Source organism: Bactrocera oleae, chromosome 4, assembly GCF_042242935.1.
Source record: "Bactrocera oleae isolate idBacOlea1 chromosome 4, idBacOlea1, whole genome shotgun sequence".
Lineage (NCBI taxonomy): Eukaryota > Metazoa > Arthropoda > Insecta > Diptera > Tephritidae > Bactrocera > Bactrocera oleae.
The window spans coordinates 47390641-47411219 of NC_091538.1; the positions used below are offsets into that span (position 1 = coordinate 47390641).

A 20579-nucleotide genomic window follows, 5' to 3' on the forward strand; every position below is an offset into this window, starting at 1 on the left:
TCGTGAAGCTGAATAGGATCTGAGACCAATACGCGCTGGTGTACCTCCAGGCAGCGTTATTGCGCCTGTGCTCTACATTCTCTACACAGATGGCCTAACAGTAATTACCTCTGACTCCACAATTACGGCAACCTTTGCGGAAGAGACTGCACTGCTGGCGTCGAGTAACAATTCTATTGCCGCTGCCAGGAAGCTGCAAACGCAACTGACCACTTTAGGACCGTGGCTCAGCAAATGGAACATTAGCATTAATATTAAAAACTCCAAACAAATGGTGTATGGTATACCCTTAGGCACGAAATATGTTCAGAAATGGTCTTATATGGTACTTACAATTGTTAAGAAGAGTACATGGAGAGACCACGTAAAAATCAAGAGAACCCAGCTCAGGTTAGGGTTTGCGTCGCTGTACTGTCTCCTAAGGTCAAGATCCCACCTCAGTAAGGAAATCAAATATGACGCAGCTCAGCAGATTCCAATTTAAGAGTTGAATAACATTTCAAAATAAAGATCTCCGCACTATAGTGAATGCATGATAGTATTTTGTGAGTTGAAATGTAACTTTAATAACTTCTATTTAGTTCTGAGATCCGTGAGAAAAAGTTAGATATAAGATGAAATGTAATTAGATAAAACGGTCTGCTAAATAGGAAAAGTTAGTGGAAGAAGATAAAAGATCTAAAATAAGAGAAGATAAAGCAATGACACCGCAAACTAAAAAATATTTTCTAAATAGGCTCGGAGTTTAGATCCAAATTGTGTTTCCTCGGAACAGTTATTTCAAAATACCTCAAATTAATGAAGCCTTTGGTATTTAATTCACAGAACCCTTCTCTGTAATAACCGATACCAAAATCCGTTCATAAGTCTATGGCAGCCATCTTGTAGACAAGTACAATTTGCGACTATCATCTTGCGGAATAGAAATTTCTCCATCACAAATTTGAATGTTGTTAGTTCATACATCATACATCGAAAATGGATCTCCGCTTATATAAACATTACGAATGCTCAGGATTCTTCAGCAGAAATTTAATTTGAGAGCATTTATGAGACAGTTCGCTTATTATTTTTACAATTTCTTCAAAGAAATGCAGGTTAGAATCCTTTGTGACAACTTATTTATAAATCTCGAATAATGGAACTAACAAAATCCTTCTAGATATATGTACATATGCATATTTATTCAAATATGCTTATAGTATCAGCTTCGCGTACACAAATTTACTCCAGAACGCAAACGAGTAATGAAAATATAACACGAAAAAAGAAACCAAAAATCGGAGAACTTTTAACGAAATATTGAAAATTAGGTTAAAATGTTTGCAGAAAGCAAAAAGCAACAAAAATAAGTCGATCGCAAGGAAACTGTTCAGCAACTTAAAGACTTAAAAAGCATTGTTAAATTATATATCCATGTAGTTTTGTATGAGCATTTTCCCAAAATAAATATATAGCTGTGCAGCTGTTGCTCGTTCATTAAATGTTTACTTTGGAACCTGTCCAAAAATCATTTACGTAAAACTATTTACACCGATATACTAGATAAATTACAAGCAGTGGACTTACAGACGAATATGGTACGAGGGAGGAACGATATGTTGATTGGTTCTTGGAATTACCCTGTAATAACTTCAAATACAAAACTTAACATACGAAGGAAGTGCTATCGTCAGAAATTTGTGATAAAATTCAGGAAAATCATGAACAAAGTGTTCGGCTGGCAACGGAATGTTCTCACAACGTTCGGTCTCCGCGGTACCATACAAAAAACTATGAAAGTAAAAATTCAGAGTTTCGTGGACAGCTGACAATGGCAAGACGAGTGATAACACAATTACTGAAATTGGTACGTAAAATATGTCTAAGAAATGTCAATGATCTCAACACACCTAAAACTGAGTGAATGCGAGATTTATTATACTCAGTTGCTGGAATGATAACGGGTTTCGGCAAAAATTGGTTTTGAGCATATCCCAACATTATACCGCGGGGATATGATATAACCTTTCAGGATTTCCACGAGCAAATTAATGACATCCGTTACAAAACAAACAAGACCAAGAAATAAAGATAGATTGAGAGAAGAATTCTTCGAGCTTTTTTCAGATAGATTTTTATACTCGTACCATTAAGTCGAATAAATCAAATCGAATTGAAGCTCGGGGTTGACTAAAAGCAAATGCGATCAGATTTAACGTTTAAAAAGTAGGAAAACTTGTCGGCACTGCAGTAAATAAATATTTTAAGCAACCCTGATTAGTTGAATTACAAAATTGAGAATTATAATGTCCATAAGGAAAAAAAATCACAATTTCTACCGAAAATTCCACAACAGTCTTATCAAACGGCCCTCGTAGATTCTTATGAGCATACGTCACGAACCAAGTGAGTGTTGCGTGTTAATGTACGACTGAATTGCTAATATTTAAGAACTCGATTAAAAAGCGCCAAAGTTATGGTGTTGAAAATTTTAATTCCATTTTCACTAAGTAACGAGCTGCCAAGAAATATTAAGTCATTAGAAAAAGTGCCGGAAATTATTGTGAGCATCGAAAGATTTCATCAAAGAGTCATATATTATTTTGGCTATCTCCTAGATACCATATAAATATTTATGTATATATTTTTTGTTGTAGTTTTTGACTACTATTAGATAACGGCAGTTATATATAAATAAAGATATAAACTAAAACGGTTTTACACTAATATCGGTACTTTTAGCAGCGGCACTTTTTAACTGATAACTCTTATCAGTGATAGTAAAAACTTTTTATTGCACTAAACCCAATTTTTAGCAAACATTTCTAACCTGAATAGAGCAGTTTAAGCATACTCAACTATAATAATATGTCCGACTAGCCTTTAGACAGTTGTGATTGGCATCATAACATTTAATTCGCACAAGTAAACTATCAGCGAATATAAAAAAGTCAAAAATAGGTGAGCAGACAGATAATGATACCGATATATCAAGGAATATATAGCTTTCAGTTAAAGCACACAAGTTTATTAAAAAGGAAGATGTATTAAAAAGAAAAAACAAACAAAAAAATAAAGAAATAAATATTTTTGCAAAATCAACTCGATCTCATAAGAAATCATTATTGAAAAGTAAAGTTCCGTTTATAATTACATCTCGCTAAATGACGCTGTAGTCGAAATTACTCAGAAAACGTTTGTGATAAGTTCAACTGAATCTAACATGTTTTACAAGTTTATTACATATCAACTAATTTTCCGTGTTCAATATGTTTAATTCAATAACACTAGACACTAAATTAACGATAGAAAAGATTCGATGATTCATACTTCTACCACAGCGATATATATTACCCACAAATTAATAGACGAAAATTTTATTATTTTCCTCTAGGTCGTCAGTGTATCTCAATCTAAAAATGTTTTCCATGCAAGCACTTTACTCCGATCGTTTAGTTCATATGGCAGCTATATGCTATAGTGGTCCGATATCGGATCCGTTGAGAGATTTTACTCCTTTTGACTTATTTTTGTGGCGTTATCTGAAAAGTATATACGTTGGGAATTCTCTGAGTTCAGATCAGGAACATTTTCGTCAACAAAAAGGCAGACGAGTTGGCTAAGCTAGGAGCGTCTGCAGATGAATCCGAGGCAAAGTTAATACCATGCCCGCTGAGAACGATCAAAAGAGAGCTTTATACTCACTTTGAACAAATAGCTCAAAGCAGATGGAAATCAATAATCAACTGCATGATAACAAAGCAGATATGACCCAAGTAGTATAAGACTAGAACTAAGGACTTTAAACTGTTTTTCACTTTCTCTGTGAGTGCCCAGCTCTAACATAAACCAAACACAGAATAGTTGGAACACATCAAGTAAACCTTAAATGCCTGTCCACAAAAAGTATTAGGGATGTACATATGTAGTTTGATTGACAGCAACAATTGGCGCAAAGATGAAACAATATAGCAAGATTATATAGGTCTTACGATAGTACAACAAAATGGCGCAGCCAGCGCTAACTGAGCCCGAAATGGCAGTACTTCTACCTGCCTATCTAACTTTAATAAACTTCTAAAGACACTGCAATGTGCCGTTTTATGTATTGGATCGATGGGATAATACTTTTTTGGATCTTGTTTGGCGTTCGATCCTTTTCTTTTTGGTTTTGACGCCTACAATTACCCTCGGACCCACCACTGCCATTTATCTAACTCTACTTATTTAGTTGTCTTCAAGTGGTAGTTGTCGCCATTCACTAGCTTAAATAACAGACTACCAAAGCGAGCTTCATAGGCTGGTAACTCGTTCCGACAAAATCTAACTAAGCATATGTATTTGTATGATTGGTTAGCAAACTGAGTTTGTTTTTGATTCAATTTGACTTGTCATTCTGTCTATTTTCCTAAACATAAGTCAGTATCGATCGCGATTTCTTAAAGATATTATAACTAGTCGTTAGTTGTACAAAACTATTTCCGTTCTGCAATTTTCGCAATAAAGTCATCTCATTAATCATGCAAACCCATGCTAATCCTTACCATTGGCAAATTTTTCCAGTTTAATGAGACTTTGATTTGGAGAAGTCTTTAAATTGCAGATTTTTTCAGTTTTACGACATAAACAGCGAAATGATAAACAACAACAACCAATAGTAATGTTTACTCTACAGCTGAAATGGGTAAACATCGAGTTGCGGAGCATTACCTAGACCCTATAAATTGCACAGTCGGTGCAAGTGCTATGTTTACCAGTGCAACATTGTATAGAAATGATGGATTTATCGGCGAAAAGGAAATAACCGGTAAAGATATGTGTGGCTACAAACCCAAGTTTATATACATATATACTAGTACATATATATTTACACTTGGATATAGTAAAAAGTGCCGGTGTACCTAAGTAAGAACCCCAACAGACCGACAGACGTAAAATTAAACACGCGGCGCAACGGACAGACTAAGCTAAGCAACGCTGTGTAACTGCGACTGCTTGAGCAAATGCTTAAATCCGCGCAGCAAAAAGGGAAAAACAAAAGCCAACTGAATGAAGTGACTAACTGTGGTGCAAACAACGGACTTGCAACAGGGTACGGCCCTCCGAGTGGCTGCTGCGGCGCTGTAGAGACAAAGGCAATGGGTATGGGCTGCAGACACAAAGAAAATGCAGTTACTTGCCTGCATGAGTATGTGTGTATGTTAGAAATTGTTGTTGATGTGGTGCATAGAACGTTGAAGGCCAACGCAGAAGGTGCTGACGAGATGTCAGGCAGACGACGATGCTAACATGAAGTGCTGTTGATGGTCAAGGGACAAATGTAGACAGACGAGAACGCTAGTGCTACTTTGGTGCTACCAAAGGACAAAGCATTAAGTAGAATCTGCTGGCTTACCTACTCTACATACTCTGTATGTATGTATGTATTTATGGACGCGTCTGATTTTCACGCTTAACTTTGTGATGAGACGAACAACTGGCAGACAACAAAAGATTTTAAAATTGCGTACTCACTTCGATAGTTGGCGCACAGCTGACTGAGTGTGCAAATCAAGAAGATGCGAAGTCTCTGGGTAAAGTGAATACGTCAAAGGACATTGCTATGTACAAGTACATATCTAAATATCTATGGATGATTGGATGCTGAAGACATTTAGAGTGCAGCTCGCGTATGATTGCCAGTGTGGTTGTTAGTGTCTGCGCAAGTTGATGAACCCGAATTATTTGTTTGTTGGCGCGACGGTCAAGAACCCTGAGTAAAACTACATACTAAATGGGGCGGTAAAATATGCTACGCACGCATACAGAGTTCATTCGCAGCAGAAAATAAAAGTTTATAGGTTCCTGACGTCGGCACGGCATATACCCACATCTCCTCATAGCAATTACCGACGCAGTCGAGCGTAAGAAATGCGTAAGCTTCAGTCACATTATAATACACATTGGAAGATTGCGAGCTTACGGACGTTCGTCAACCTTTTTCTTACAGTTCTTCGGTTTTTTCTTTCTTTATCGATTGCCGCTTACTAAAATTTACTGTGCCCGCAGTATGTCGGAAACTTGTTGATAAAAGGTATTTTTACATAACGGTTTTTTATACCCTCAACCGAGTATATTAAGAAGTTTGTAACAAGCAGAAGGAAACGTCGGATACCCTATAAAATATATGTATATATGTATGTATAAATGATCAGCGTGACAACTTGAACCGATTTACAGATGTCGGTCTGCCTATCTATAATATAAGTATGTGCGCACTAGTCCCCAGTTTTTTTAGACACCGATCTAAAATTTTGCGTACGTTCGTTTCTCCCCAAAAAGCTTCTCATGTGTAGGACCCACTGATATCGGACCACTATAACATATAGCTGCAATACAAACTGACTTATCAAAATAAAGTCCTTGTATGAAAAATCTTCATCAAACTTGGCATGAATTATTGTCCAATGGTACATTCTCCTGAATAAATTGTTAATCGAATAACTATAGCATATTGATGTTAACAAAGTGACCGATCAAAATCAAGTTCTAGTATGAAATCTTTTGTATTTGTTAAGGTTTGTTAGCTTCGGTTCAACCGAGGTTAACGTTTTTTTCTTTTGTAAAAATATTAAACTTTGAGTTATAGTCTTGTTTGGGTACTGCCCCTCGTGAATTCATGTTTGAGCCAAGACAAATCAACAAATACAGTAAAAGTCGACTCGTAGTGTCTGCCATTGTATTTCTGCCAGAAAAGGTTCGCTACAAAATCCGACAACGATTCCTAAGCAGCATTAAATTTCTAGAGCTACGCTTCTATCAAATTCGATGCTAATGTTCCATTATAACCGAACAGATACGGATTATTCCATAAACATCAGTGACAACAAGTTTGAATAAAAAGCGCGTACCCCTCAACATTTTCAACGGACGCACACAATTTTAGTTGATTGTTTGAGTCAATAATAGTACATAAACAAAATAAATTATCAAACTTTTACAGTAAATGTAGGACTATGTTCACACGAGGACTCTTTTGTTGCCCAAATTGTTTTTTTTTTGTAGGCGAGGGGACGACGAGGATAGACGAAGGGACTCTACAATTCGTGCTCGACTGGACTATGTTCAGACGAGGACTCTTTTTGTCAACCAAACCGGTTTTAGTGAGCGAAGGGACGAGGAAAGACGAAGGTCACTCGTGACACTCGAGTGGCAGGCTTTCTGTTCTTGTTCGTAACGGTTTACCATTCCTTCTTATTTCTAAATTCTTTTCATGGTTGCAAAAACGCTCGGTTTCAAATGAATATTTACATTATGTTTGGAAATTTGATCTTTATTAGGGGAAATATAACGGTTTGAAAAAAAAAGTTTGTTAAAACTATCGGACGGCCTAAAATTATGTAGTTATCCAATTATTTAACTATTAAAACTGAACTGGAATTATTGTACCATCGTGTCAATGAATTAAAACTGTTCTTTGATGCATTTTCAGTAGAAAAAATAAAGAAGCTCAGCGGCGGAAGAGACCGACCGTCCGAAAAGCCGGCTAACCTGTTACATTACAAAGCTCAACTGAAACGGAACATTCAATGTCTTTGCCAGTGTAAAATACCAAATGACTAATGTGCAGTCAACATTCAGCTCAGCTGTCATTGAGCTGCGGCTTTCTTTGTGCTATCAACCTTACCATGTGTGCTGCGTACAATATTCAGCGCTCATCACTGTTGTACATTGACCGAGGGCGTAAGCAAGACTTTAATATGGACGAAGCCGTACTTCCCGTTCGTTTATTCTATTGTCTTCTCTGTTGCGTTTACTTTTACTCAACTTTAGCTCAAAAAGAGATCTCTTAAAGATTGGACGCCTTTTGTTATTGGCTACGCTTTCATCAGCACGTCGACGTAGAACTATACCGACGCGACATCTGTTGGTGGTTCACCGCCTGGCATACATATGTATGTATTTCGCACAACTTTCGCTTGCAATACAACAAAAACAAAAAACTCAAACAGACGTTGAGCCTACGTGACATTAAGCGGGGCATTGCGGCTCAATGAAGCCCCAGAATTAGCGTGGATGAAGGAGATGAAGGAAAGCGGCAACTCCAATCTTCGCCATCGCAAAAATAAGAAAACAAATCATCAAACCAATCAAGCAAAGTAACCGCCGACAATTTAGTGGGCGAACCAAGCAAAACTGTGAAGGTGGAACAAAAGATTCTTCAGCTGGACGCATAAATCAACGAGCAGACGTGGTACATACATATGAAAGTACTTCTTTATCGTAGTTGTTGTAAATAAAACGTATGAGAAAATATTTCAGTTTTTGAAACATACTTTAAATTCAAAAAACGTTAATAAAAGATGGCTGAACTCGAATGTGTCCGCACATTACTATTTGTTCTCACATGTAATTTCTTAATTATTCGTCTATTAACCCGACATTCAACTATGTTGGGTCATATGGAACCGAAGGTTTTTTTTTTATAGTTAGTACCTATGTTGATCAAATTTTCGTAAATCAACTTAGTACCGGATCATTGTAGTCTCTGGAAATTTTACAGCTTATGAGCTTGTAAGAAAAGGCACACTCGTTTCAACATAATTGCACTGCGAGCGAGTTTGATTCCCTTGTCCTTGCTTGGTTTACTTTTGAGCAGCTGGCTTAGCGACAGCTCGAATTCATATTCTTACTAGTCTAGAATAAATGGTAGAAAGAATAAGATACACATTCCTCTAAGCATTCTGACTGGTCACTGCCCGCAACAAAATTTTTCTAATTTAGACTGTTGAAATATTTATTTTGTAATATTATTGACTAGGTAATCTAGACTATGCCACTTTTACGGGCATTAGGTTTGGGGGAACTTTGACTTGCTTCGGACATCGCAATGAGACTAACTGAAATTATCTAATTGGGATCTTTCGAAAGAGTATCCTCCACAATAACATAAATTAACTTAAGACTCACGCTAACTCGAAGTTAACAAATACTTTTAGTCAAGGATCTTTCATATAATTTCCAAAATATGCTACTTTCTAGTCAATAGAAGCACGCCATCGATATAAAATATTCCACATAAATAAAAGTATAAATGATCAGCATGACGAGCTAAGTCGATTTAGCCATATCCGTCTGTCTATATATACGCCAACTAGTTCCTCAGTTATATTTATGTAGTCAGAGATATCAATCTGATATTTTGCGAGCGACCATTTCTCCCCAGGAAGCTGCTCATTTGTCGGAACCGCTGATATCGGTCAAACCATGTCATTGTATGGAAAAATTTTGTATTTGTGAAAGTTATTATTTAGCTTCGGTGTTTGTTTTAGCTTACAGATGACCGTAAAATTGGAAATCATGACAAAGGGACACGCCATAACTCTTTATTTGTAGATAATTATAAATTGCAAAGGTGACGCATCAATATTTTAAATGTCGAATCAAATCGATATTCAACCGAAAAGGTTTCCTTCTTGTTAAATATAACAACCGTCCGGAAGCCTTTGTCAAACAACGAAACAAAAATTATGAGTAAAGGCGTGTAATCGCCATTTATAGTGACAACGCGTATCCAAATAATTTGTAAGAACTGATTATTTTTGTATTAAAAGCAGTAAATTAACGGTGACTCAATTGCCGTTTAGTTTTATTTGCATAAAATGCTCCAAAGGCAAAGATGTTGTTCAGTGATTGTCTTTCCTTCAGGAAACGATTAATTAAGAACCAACTACATGACTTGAAATCAGTGAGTAACGTTTTAAAATTAATTAACTGATAACTATATATTACATATGTACATACATACAGAGGTACATGCGTACATACATACATATGTACATATGTTTATGGTATACTTAGTATGTACTTAAAAATAATCTGCAGTTTCCTTTTGGAAAAATAAATAAAACAAAAGAACAGCTGATTTCTCATACTAACAGCTTCACTCACTCCGCATATGCGATTTCTTCATAAATCAGCATAATCAACGGCTTTAGGGTTTCAAAAATGCCAATCATATATGCTCCTACACATCAACACAAATATGTTTTGTATACATACATACTTGTATTTGTTTATGGCATATATGCATTTGTTTGAGTATTTGCCTTCTGATATACTATTTTTGCAAATTATTTGATTTCAGTTATTCTTATTAATTTTGCATATGTTTAATATTTCCGTTCGTATGGATTAGTCAATTTATGAATCCATTAATTTTTATGTGGATTCGCCGAACAACGGTTGCATGCGAAATTTTATATTCTGTTGTCGTCTGATGAACAAGAAACTTCTTACCTACTTTGGGTTCAACACTTTTTTTGAGTAGATATTTTTTATTTCTGAACTTTTTTGTAAATTTCATGTGTTATCTGATTTGATGTCCTTCAATGTATAAGAATATTAATAACTTATATTTTTTATGGGTTCCAAGTACATATGTGGCATTGCTGTCGTAAGAATGCAAAAATCTATAAATAAGTAGATATGGCATAAGAAATCCTGCCTAAAATCCTTTAAAAACAAAAATAATTTTCAAGATTTTTATATTGCAACATAACAAAGATATAGTAAGTAAGTGCATAAATACTTAAAGTTTTTTAAATAATTTAAACAAGACTATTTTTTTCTAATACATAATTGACATACTAAAAAATACATTGCAGATTTTTTTCATAAGTCCAATATGATTAGTTCACATTCTATAATATTTTGTTTGATTTGACTTTTGCTAATGATGGCAATTACATTTTAAAACATATTTAAATGAATACCTCCCTATGAATTTAGTCCTGCCATAAGTTTTGTTACAAATTCAGGGCATTATAAAAACTTACTAACTAGTAACATTTTGCTTACGCACCAGCCCTATAACGATTCGGTAATGACCACGCTGTTCGAACCAAAGTTTTTTTTAAGAATCTCCAAATTTCTGTAGGGTATTCGACAGGGAATCTGTTCTAACTCTGATCACAAATTGTAGTGCACCGGATTCAAATCTGGACTTCCAGTCGGCCAATTATCTGCAGCTATTAAAACCAAGAATATTGCTTATAAGCCACTGCTAGGTTTTTGCCTTGTGTGTTGGTGCAGAATATTGCTGGAAGATCCAATGCTTTCCATCAAAGAGATGTTGTCCAACGATAACCACAGCTCTGACACATCTGGCCTATTTCCCTTGATATAGTCACGGTTACCGAAACTATTCAAAGAATTAGCGCGGAAACTAACCTATAAAAACCGTGCAACTCATAAGGCTTTTGTCTAAGAAAGGCGTGAACGCTAACACACACACATACACAAGAGTTTCGGTTACAATTGTCCATCGAGAATTAAGAAACTCATAGGAGCTGTAACAGAAAACTCGGGTATCGCTGTTGGGTAATTAACCGATATTTTAACCGATAGGTGGCTTGCAGGGTATAATAAAATATAACGGCACATTTTTCTGCGAATTTGTGCTCAATTATTTGCATTTATTATAAACTTTGTAACAAATTTGATGGTAAGACTAAGTATTTTTCAGTAGGCGATCTTAAAATTTGTTTCATCACATTTAATGTTTTGTCTTGGGGTTCCTTTCCGATTTCAAATAAATTTGGTACATAACATTCTCTTGGAAACCTATGTAAAAATTTGAAAATGAACAAAATTTTTTTATATTTTTTTGACTACAATGTTTTAGCGCTAGAAATGAAGTATATCGCTCCAGCATAGTATAGCCACCATATCCCTAATTTAAGGATTGGCTCCCTTTTATCTTCTATTTTATTGCCGTATATATTGGTTAATATAAAATATGTACTTATGTATATTTTAATGCTATTAAACGAACATCTTATCTTCGACATAATGTAGGTACAACCATATGTAAGTATGTATGTGCACTCTACGCAAAATAAGTTCAACAACCAGTCATTTTGACTAAATAACTGCGTGACTGAACTCACAACGTCCCAGCTGCGAGCAAGTGGAATAAAAGGCCTGCCAAAAAACAAGAAATAATTGAAATAAAAATAAAAGCAAAAAAGTAAAAAAAAGTGCAAAAATTAGGCAATAATTTTCAAATTTGAGCCGTTAAACGGTCGCTTGAACTCAGAGACCGAAGAACTCAGATGAAGAAATAAACACAAAACATCATGAAAAAAGAGGTAAAACTAATAACAGATCCCGCAAATAAAAAATAAATAAAAGAACAATGAGTGCGAAAACTACAAAAGTCAGCTGCGCGGCACCAAAACAAAGGCGTAAACAACAACAACGTTGCTCCTGCTCCCTGCCGAAGACGCCTCAGTCGACACCGTGTGGCGCTCGCATGTCGGCAGTCGCAATCGCAGCCGCAGCAGAGAAGAGACGTCGGCAGAATGGCGGCGACGTCGGCCACAGTCAATTTGAGTCGGTTTGCGCAAAGCCATTCAACCTAACCGAAAGGTCAGTGTGCTCGCTACGCAATTACAAAAAATAATAAAATAAGAACAAAAATAATAACAACATCATAACGCAAAAAAAAACAAAAAAACAGATATTAAGCTGGCAACTGTCGCCAAGTGTTGCTCCTGTTAACGGCGCGTCATACTACTGTCTGCTGGTTCCCTTTGCTTCCGAGCAGCTGATTAAGTTGCTGCGGCGCCTTCCTTACTCACTCGCCACTATAGTCGGGCATATGGTGTACATGTCGCACGCCAAAACAATTTCAGCGTTGTTTTGTTGTTGTTTTGTGTGCACACTTTTGAGCTTTTTCATTTTTGCTTTGGCAATCAGAGAAAGCTCAATGAGGTAATAAAAAATTATTTGCATATCCACAATTGTTTTGATTGAATGAAAATGCGTTATACCCACACACACACATGTATATTATATATTTAAATAAAACAAAATATTTGGTTTTAAACAGCGCCAATAAAATAAAAATATAAATATTCATGTTATGTGTTTGCAAGTATATACATATGTATGTACGCGTATATTTGTTTAATTTATTCAATAGATGAATGACTGCAGAAACTGAAAAGTTATAAATAAAGGAGGATGAGTAATAACAACAACGCATAAACATATAAACATACATTATGCATACAAACATATTTATGTACATACTCAGCTGTTTAGCGAAAAGTTCATAGCGAAAAAAAGCCCCAAAAACGGAAAGCTACGCTTTTATTATTGTTTTATTTTACAATTTTGTTTGAGCTTTTAAATTATTGTGTTTTGGCTGAAAGCTTTTGAAATTGTTAAACATTTTGGTAAAGATATGAATCCAGATAACCTAAGTATGTATTTAAAGTTAAGGTAATCACATAATTTGAATAACGTTGAACAATTAGCCATAACTGTAAATATTTATACTTATCCCTTATGTGTGTAACCGGGTACCCGGGTACCCACTGCGGTGTATTTGTGTGAATAGCTTAAAAAAAATTCAATATTTCATTTTAAGCTCTCAAATCGCTCTTTTTAACTTAAAAGAAAGCTATTTGTGAGTTAATTTATTTTTTTTTTCTTTAAATTGTCACTGAATATTAATATTTGAAGAAAAAAATTTTAGAAAATTTTTTTTTAATAAAATAAACCAAATAATAATAATACTTAGATCGGTTACTAACATAAGGGTTAAAAAATATGGAATTTAATTCTTTTTGACAACACTTCTTTTCTATTTTTTAAACTTGCTATAAAATAGTATAATATTTTATGCTTTGAAAACTAAAATATTAAATTCTAAAACCTAATACCCTTTATAGGTGCATTTAAAAAAAACAATATTTATCTTGATTTTAATAGATCATTAGTGATCTGTTCTGAATAGTTTCTTCGGAGATTGCACCATTGCCTTAGAACAAAACCCATGCCAAATTTCTTGAAGATGTCATGTCAAATGAAAAAGCTTACCATACAAGCACTTGAGAAATTCGGCCATGGCTAAATCGACTCAACACGTTAGCTGATATGTATATCATACATACAAGTATGTACATATATGTATTTTACAGCATCTCCGACGTTTTCTGTTTGGTGTTAAAAACATCGCGGTAAACTTAATATACTCTGTTCGGAGTATAATAAAAATGTATTAATTAAAGGCAAAGAACTTGACAGTAGTAAAACTTGCTTGTTAATTGTTTGAATTACAGGTGGACACCATTCCAAAAATTATTTGACAAAAATCTTTCTTGGGTCAATGCTTAGTTTGATATAATAATAAAACCATATTATCGTCTCTAGTTTGATAAATATTGAATGAATCGTTTGTTTTATCTATTTAAGATAATTAAATATTTTGAACAAGTGGCAACACTTCACCAATATTAAGTGCTCTTAAACCTCTTCATACTAATTATTGTTTTCTTTTATCAACTTGATTTAATTAGATTAAGAAAAATATATGGTAACGGGCCATAATAGAAACGCTGGACACTATAAAGTCAATAAGCTTGCAGGATCAACTGTCGGTGATAATATTAGCTGCCTTAATAATTGATAGCGATGTAGAAGAGTCTTTTGAACCACACCTTTGAGTTTTTTATGTTAAAGTTAGAAAGAACTGGTGCTTCGACGACCCTAGCTGGAACGTTGTGATCCGTGTAGGGGTAATCAGCGCCGAAACCTATACTAACCTAATCTGAACATTAATGCTAGTAAATTTTTATACAATCGCAGCCAAAACGTCTTTAAAAAAAAGCAAAAACAAACAAAATCGAGTACAAGTTTGACAGCTGCGATGTCTTCAATGTTACCAAAAAGGAGAAAACTATAGAATTTTTACATTTGTGGAGCATTCTTATAGCACTCGCTTAAAAGAGACCTAGTGAAGTATTTTCGAAAGCTCCTTTATTTGTGGTCTTATTATCTACCATAAAAAAGATTGCTAGATAGACCAGGCGTGTTTTAAAACTAATATAATATAGATAATATAGACTAGTTGAAGAAATGAGTTTTATTCCCCCTTTGAAGTTTCACCACAAAATCATTTCTCTTTTGTTTTGTATCTTGAGAGTAATTTCTGCCTAAATAAGCACTCAAAGAGTTCACTCTAGAACGTGATACACCTTTTTGCTGCAGAAATAAAAAAAGTAATTGTGCGTAGGAGACGAAATATTTTATGAAAACGAAAATTTTCAGCAAATGATGGCAAAAATTTACCGCACGCTGCTTCCACAAAAATATTTGTATATATAAGTATGCACACATATTTATGTATAAGTAATGAATATTGTGAAAATTTTCAAATACATTTATGAAAAAAAAAATTATTTACTGGGGCTGACGCTATCTGGGCCATCGAACTCTTTAATGTGGCGAATCGAAATATATAGCGCAAATACATACAAATATTAAATAAAAAATTAACAAAATATTCCAAGCAATTACGTAAATGATGAATACGACGAAGTACAAAATTAATCCAGAGAATATATATTTATATACATATGCACAAATTAAATATAATATATATACTTAAGAATAGGCATAGGAATTATCGAATTTTATGGTATACTACATAAATATATACATACATATTTAGAATACATATGTAGTTCGATTTCAGATTGTTTTTTAATTATGTCGTACGTGTAAACGTGAAATATCTACACCAAAGTTATTTTCTTAAAATAAACTCTGTGATTTAATACGTGATCACGTGATCAAGTTTAAGGAATGATAACACAATTTGTCAAAGGGTTGGACGTGGAAGGATATTGTTTTAAAAACGTTTGTAGAAAATTTCCGATCTAAGTAAGGAAAAGTTTTAAGATGGAATATTTAATACAGCAATTAGTGAAAGACACAGGCGTTTTATTGAAATCTAGCATATATCTTCGACAATTTTCTCTCTGCATATTTCGATTCATCCTTATTTTTTAAAACAAAACTAACATTATAAATATGTATATATTTTGTTTCATGTTTTCTGATTTTTTTTTTGTTTGTAAAATGAAAAAAAATTATTTATAATCAATGATCGATAATCGATCAAAAAACCTAAGCCAATAGCTTGGGCTTGGGTTGACTTCTTTAACCAAAATATAAAAGATGAAGTAATACACAGAATCGACAGAAGAGATTCAAAGTATTACAAGGTTAATGGCAACTTTTTGTTGACTTAGGCATTATAACAAAGTTACTCGAATGAAGACCTTCTATAGAGACTCAAAATATAATTATTTGTATACAGTGACCAAATCGATGCCATTAAAGTCGAGTATGTCATATACATTAGTTACGATTCTGATCTTAATTTCTCTTTTTATTTGAAAAACTTTTCTTGCCATTAAAAATCACCCTGATAAACATACATATACATATATACTTTTATATATATATATTGTTCGACTATGAGCCTCTGTTTAGCTGTAAGATTTACACATTCATCTTTAATTATCGTCCACTCACTTTTTAATGCCTACAAACATCAATATACTTTTCACAACTGCAACATAATTAAGTAACGCGAAGAACAACAAATTTACATAACCTGCAAATTACTGTAAAATATTTACAAATTTACAATACAACAGATTATTGTCATTGACACAGAACTGTGAATTATTTCTTAAATGAAATCAACAAAGTCGTAAATACAAAGTACCGACTATGAGAAGATTCCGAGCGGCAAGAGCAACAAAAAGCAGCAAACAGCTGTTGACAAAGAAATGCAACTACAGAAAAAAACTAAGCAAAAGCAAAAAAAAAAAACAAATGTGAGAATCAAACACCAAAGTACTGTGTCAACGCACAATAAAGCAGCGCAAAGAGAAACGCAGAAATTTGCTCGGACATAAACTGGGGTAAAGGTGTAATGGCCTTCGTTGCTATCGTCGCTATCGTTGGGGTTGAAACTAACGGTAGTGGAACAAATGGGGAATGTTATGTTAGGGTATTAATGAGTGAGATGAACGATTGAAATAATATTTTTGGGTTTTAGAAGTAAACTAGAGTTAGAAAATTAGTAATGAAAAGCGACTCGGTTTCTGTTACGATTTGTCAATGTAATTTTAGAGAGTTAAACAAGGTCAAATCTTGCAATGTTTATTAGAGTGACTTATGCCATGTTCCGAAAGACACTTTATCACAAGATTTAGGCCGTTGAGTAGATTATTTCACTAGTCTACTAAATTTAGCAAGATTGTCTACTAAATTTAGCAAGAATTCTACATTTCTACTAAATTTTAGCAAGAAATGACACTTGTTTATCCCGTCACCAAGGAGATTTGAAGCTAATCTACTCGAAATCTCCCTGTACGACTCTGATTTAGCGCCATCTTTTTGTGTGAAGGGAAATTTATCACATTATCACAGCAATCTTAAGTAAATACATAAGTGAAAATAGTTTAAAAAAAGGAGAGAAATGTCGAATGAGGCTAATCAAGAACAGCGGTTTTATAAATCTGAAACGAACAATCTATAATAATAAATACATAAATTGTAATCTAATGACTTAAAATTCTTAGTCGGAACATTGCATAAGACGCGCAGATTTGGCGTCGTGAGATGTCTGAGAATTCACAAAAATTATTATCTCTCGGTAGGAATCGATCATTCAGAGTGTATTTGTCTAACGAAAAGACAGTAAGCTAATAAATTACTTTGAAAAGCTTAAAACTCTGCTTGTAATAAATTGAGCACAGAAATTATATCGAAAAATTCGTTAAAATTTTTTTAAAAATTTTAAAAATTATTTCGAGCAAGTGATTGTCGCTTGCTCAAATAAATTTCAGCCTCGAGTCCCAATTTCCGACCACTTTTTGCCAGCAACAACGCACCGAAAATCTCTTCCGAGGCATCAAACGTCTCGGGCTTATCGACGTTGACAAGCGACTTCACATAATCCTACAAAGAAAAAATAAGCGGTGTAAATTCGAACAATCTTGGAGCCCGCGCCATAGACTCACGACACGAGATAATATGCTTTCCAAAAGTTTCCTTCAATAATTGTTTGTTTCGTTGGCTGTATAGCATGTAGCGTCGTATTGTTGGAACCAAAGGTCGTCCACATCAACATAATCCAATTCAGGCATTAAATTCATTAATCATGGATCTATAGTGTTCCTCATTGTAACATTATGGCCGGCTTCTTTTTTGAAGAAATGTATACAGAGCATAAATGAAGTAAAAGCTGTCCAAAAGACCAACTCGGAAAAAAGTATTGCCTTTTGAAAACTACTGAATAAAACACCCGTTGCTACATAATATTGAGTTATTCATTTTGGGGTTGTTCAGTTCGACGGGTAATACCACACTCAGAAGTATTTAACATTAATTACTAAGATTTTTTAATAGATTTTGTATGAAAAAAAATATATACATATGCAAAACTATCTAAAAATAAATTGCGCATAAATACATGAACGTATGAAATATGATTTGACTACACAAGGATTTAAACAAACTACGCGGTGACTTCATTTAAAAAAGATATGATAAAAGCAAGAGCTTAGATGTGCAGTGAATATGAAAGAATAAGCATAAAATCACCCACTTGTATAAGATTTTCAACGTAACTTCAAAACCACCCTCAATATCAATTTACAGCGCCGTTAGATGCCCCAACACACGACTTTGAAACACAAGAGTAAAGTATGCTTTCTCGCCGAAACAACTCAGCCAGACGAAATAAAAATACAACATCAAGAAAAAGGTTATTTTATGCGCAAAAAAGGGAAGCAGAAATCACACACCAATGACCGAAGCGAATTTGTTAAGAACAAAGAAACAGGACAAAGGAACTCGCATCGAATTGCGAATAATCTTCTGGGTACATACAAGTACATTACTAGTTATGAGCACTTACTTACATATATACATAGTACTTATGTAAATACAAATAGAGACAGAAATAAGTATAAATGAAAACCATGAAAACAAATTTACGCTAGGAATGGATAAAATCCCAAACCAAGGGTACTAATGTTGCAAAAACGCCAATTTATCGACTTAAGTATAGAAAGGAAATTATAGGTAAATATATACTACTTACATAAATTTTTGGCTATGACATTGTTGAATAAAACAAGACATTTTTCAATATACACACTCTTTGATATTTACATTTAAGGCTCACACTATTTTGCTAACATAAACAAAATTAGTCGAAACGTTTAATGCCAACTGAGGTAATTATATGGATTTCTAAATGAAGCAACATTCCGATGAAAATTAAAAATGCAGATTATTTTTTTCGTAAAAATAAGAACAAGTATTTCGAAGAGTCCTTATTTTGACTTTTTCCTCTGAGCCATTTACTTTTAAACTCCATGATGCCTTAATCTTGGTAATAAAAAAATGTTATCTTGTTTTGACTTCATAAGCATGGATCCGAAGTTCAATGAATTTTTGATACATAATATGTACATGGGTGCCAAAATACTCCGATTGATACTTTTGAGTATTTTTTTATGGAGAACCCAAGTACTATTCATATATTTCCACCATTTCAAACACAGCGAAAGACACCGACACGAGCCTTCATACTTGTAGTGGAAAACGCTGTAGGAGTAATAAACAAGGCCGACTTCTCCGCCACGAGGATTTTTTTCTATACCGAAAAGAACAGATACACAAGCGCAATAGACTTCCGAAAAGAACTTTTTTCAAAAAGTGTAACGATAAATTTGCGCCCCTGAGGAGGAGTTATCATATGAACTCTCTATTTTAACTTAAAGATGTTTTGAACGACTGCACAGAGTGTTATTTAAATAAGAATTTACTTAGTGCTGCCATAAGTCCTGTCACAAGTTCAGGTCGTGATATAAAAGAAACTATAATGCAATTTTGAACAAAGTTAAAACTATTTAAATTAATGCATATATTAAATGAGCGATGTACAAAATTTTATTCTGAATGATCACCTTTTGTTTTTACATAAACCCTTTAACGATTCGATCATTGGTATTGACGACAATGCTCGCACCAAAGACTTTTTTGAGACACTCTACAAATTTCCACTGCGATTCAAACCACAAGCAATCTTTTCTAACTCTGACCACAAACTGTAGACCAATTGATTCAAATCTGGACTTTCTGATCGCCAATCATCTGCAACTCTATTCCTTTTAAGGGGTTACATGGGTTTCGTCGAGCAAAAAACGCCCTATTTTCAATAATTTTTTTTTTTTTTGAAGCTGTGAAACCCATGTAACCTTTTAAACGACTTCTGGGTGGTTTTTGTTTTGAAACAGAATCTTGCTGAAAAATACACTTTTGCCCCAGTTTTTAAAAAATTTTTTCACAGAAGTGAAGAGGTCAAAAATTTTTTCATCTACAAAAAGGATACTTTCATGGCTATATACTGCTTGTCATTGAAGAAGCTGCTGGCATCTGTTAAGCCTAATTTGCTTCAAGCGCGTTGCCGAACCGATGTTTAACCGACGGTAAGCTTTCCTGTGGAGATTATATCTAATAAGTCTTGAGAATGATTTAGTCGATATATTTATTTTTCTTCACATAATTTTCTGTTTTCTAAAAGAAATTCTGCGATTTCGTGCGCTAACAGTTTTTATGACTGCGTTGGTTTGAACCACTCGAGGACGACCACTTCTTTTTCTGTAATCAAATATAGACGTTTGGGAAAAACGATCACTAGTGTGGTTAACAAGCATTCCCGAAATATTAAGTTTTTT

General features: G+C 34.2%; 1 protein-coding gene across 2 annotated transcripts in view; it reads right to left on the reverse strand.

The window, feature by feature from the left end:
- The window catches only part of atos (atos homolog atossa), a 152067-nt gene that overhangs the window by 98008 nt on the left and 33480 nt on the right, over positions 1-20579 (reverse strand). The window lies entirely within an intron of this gene.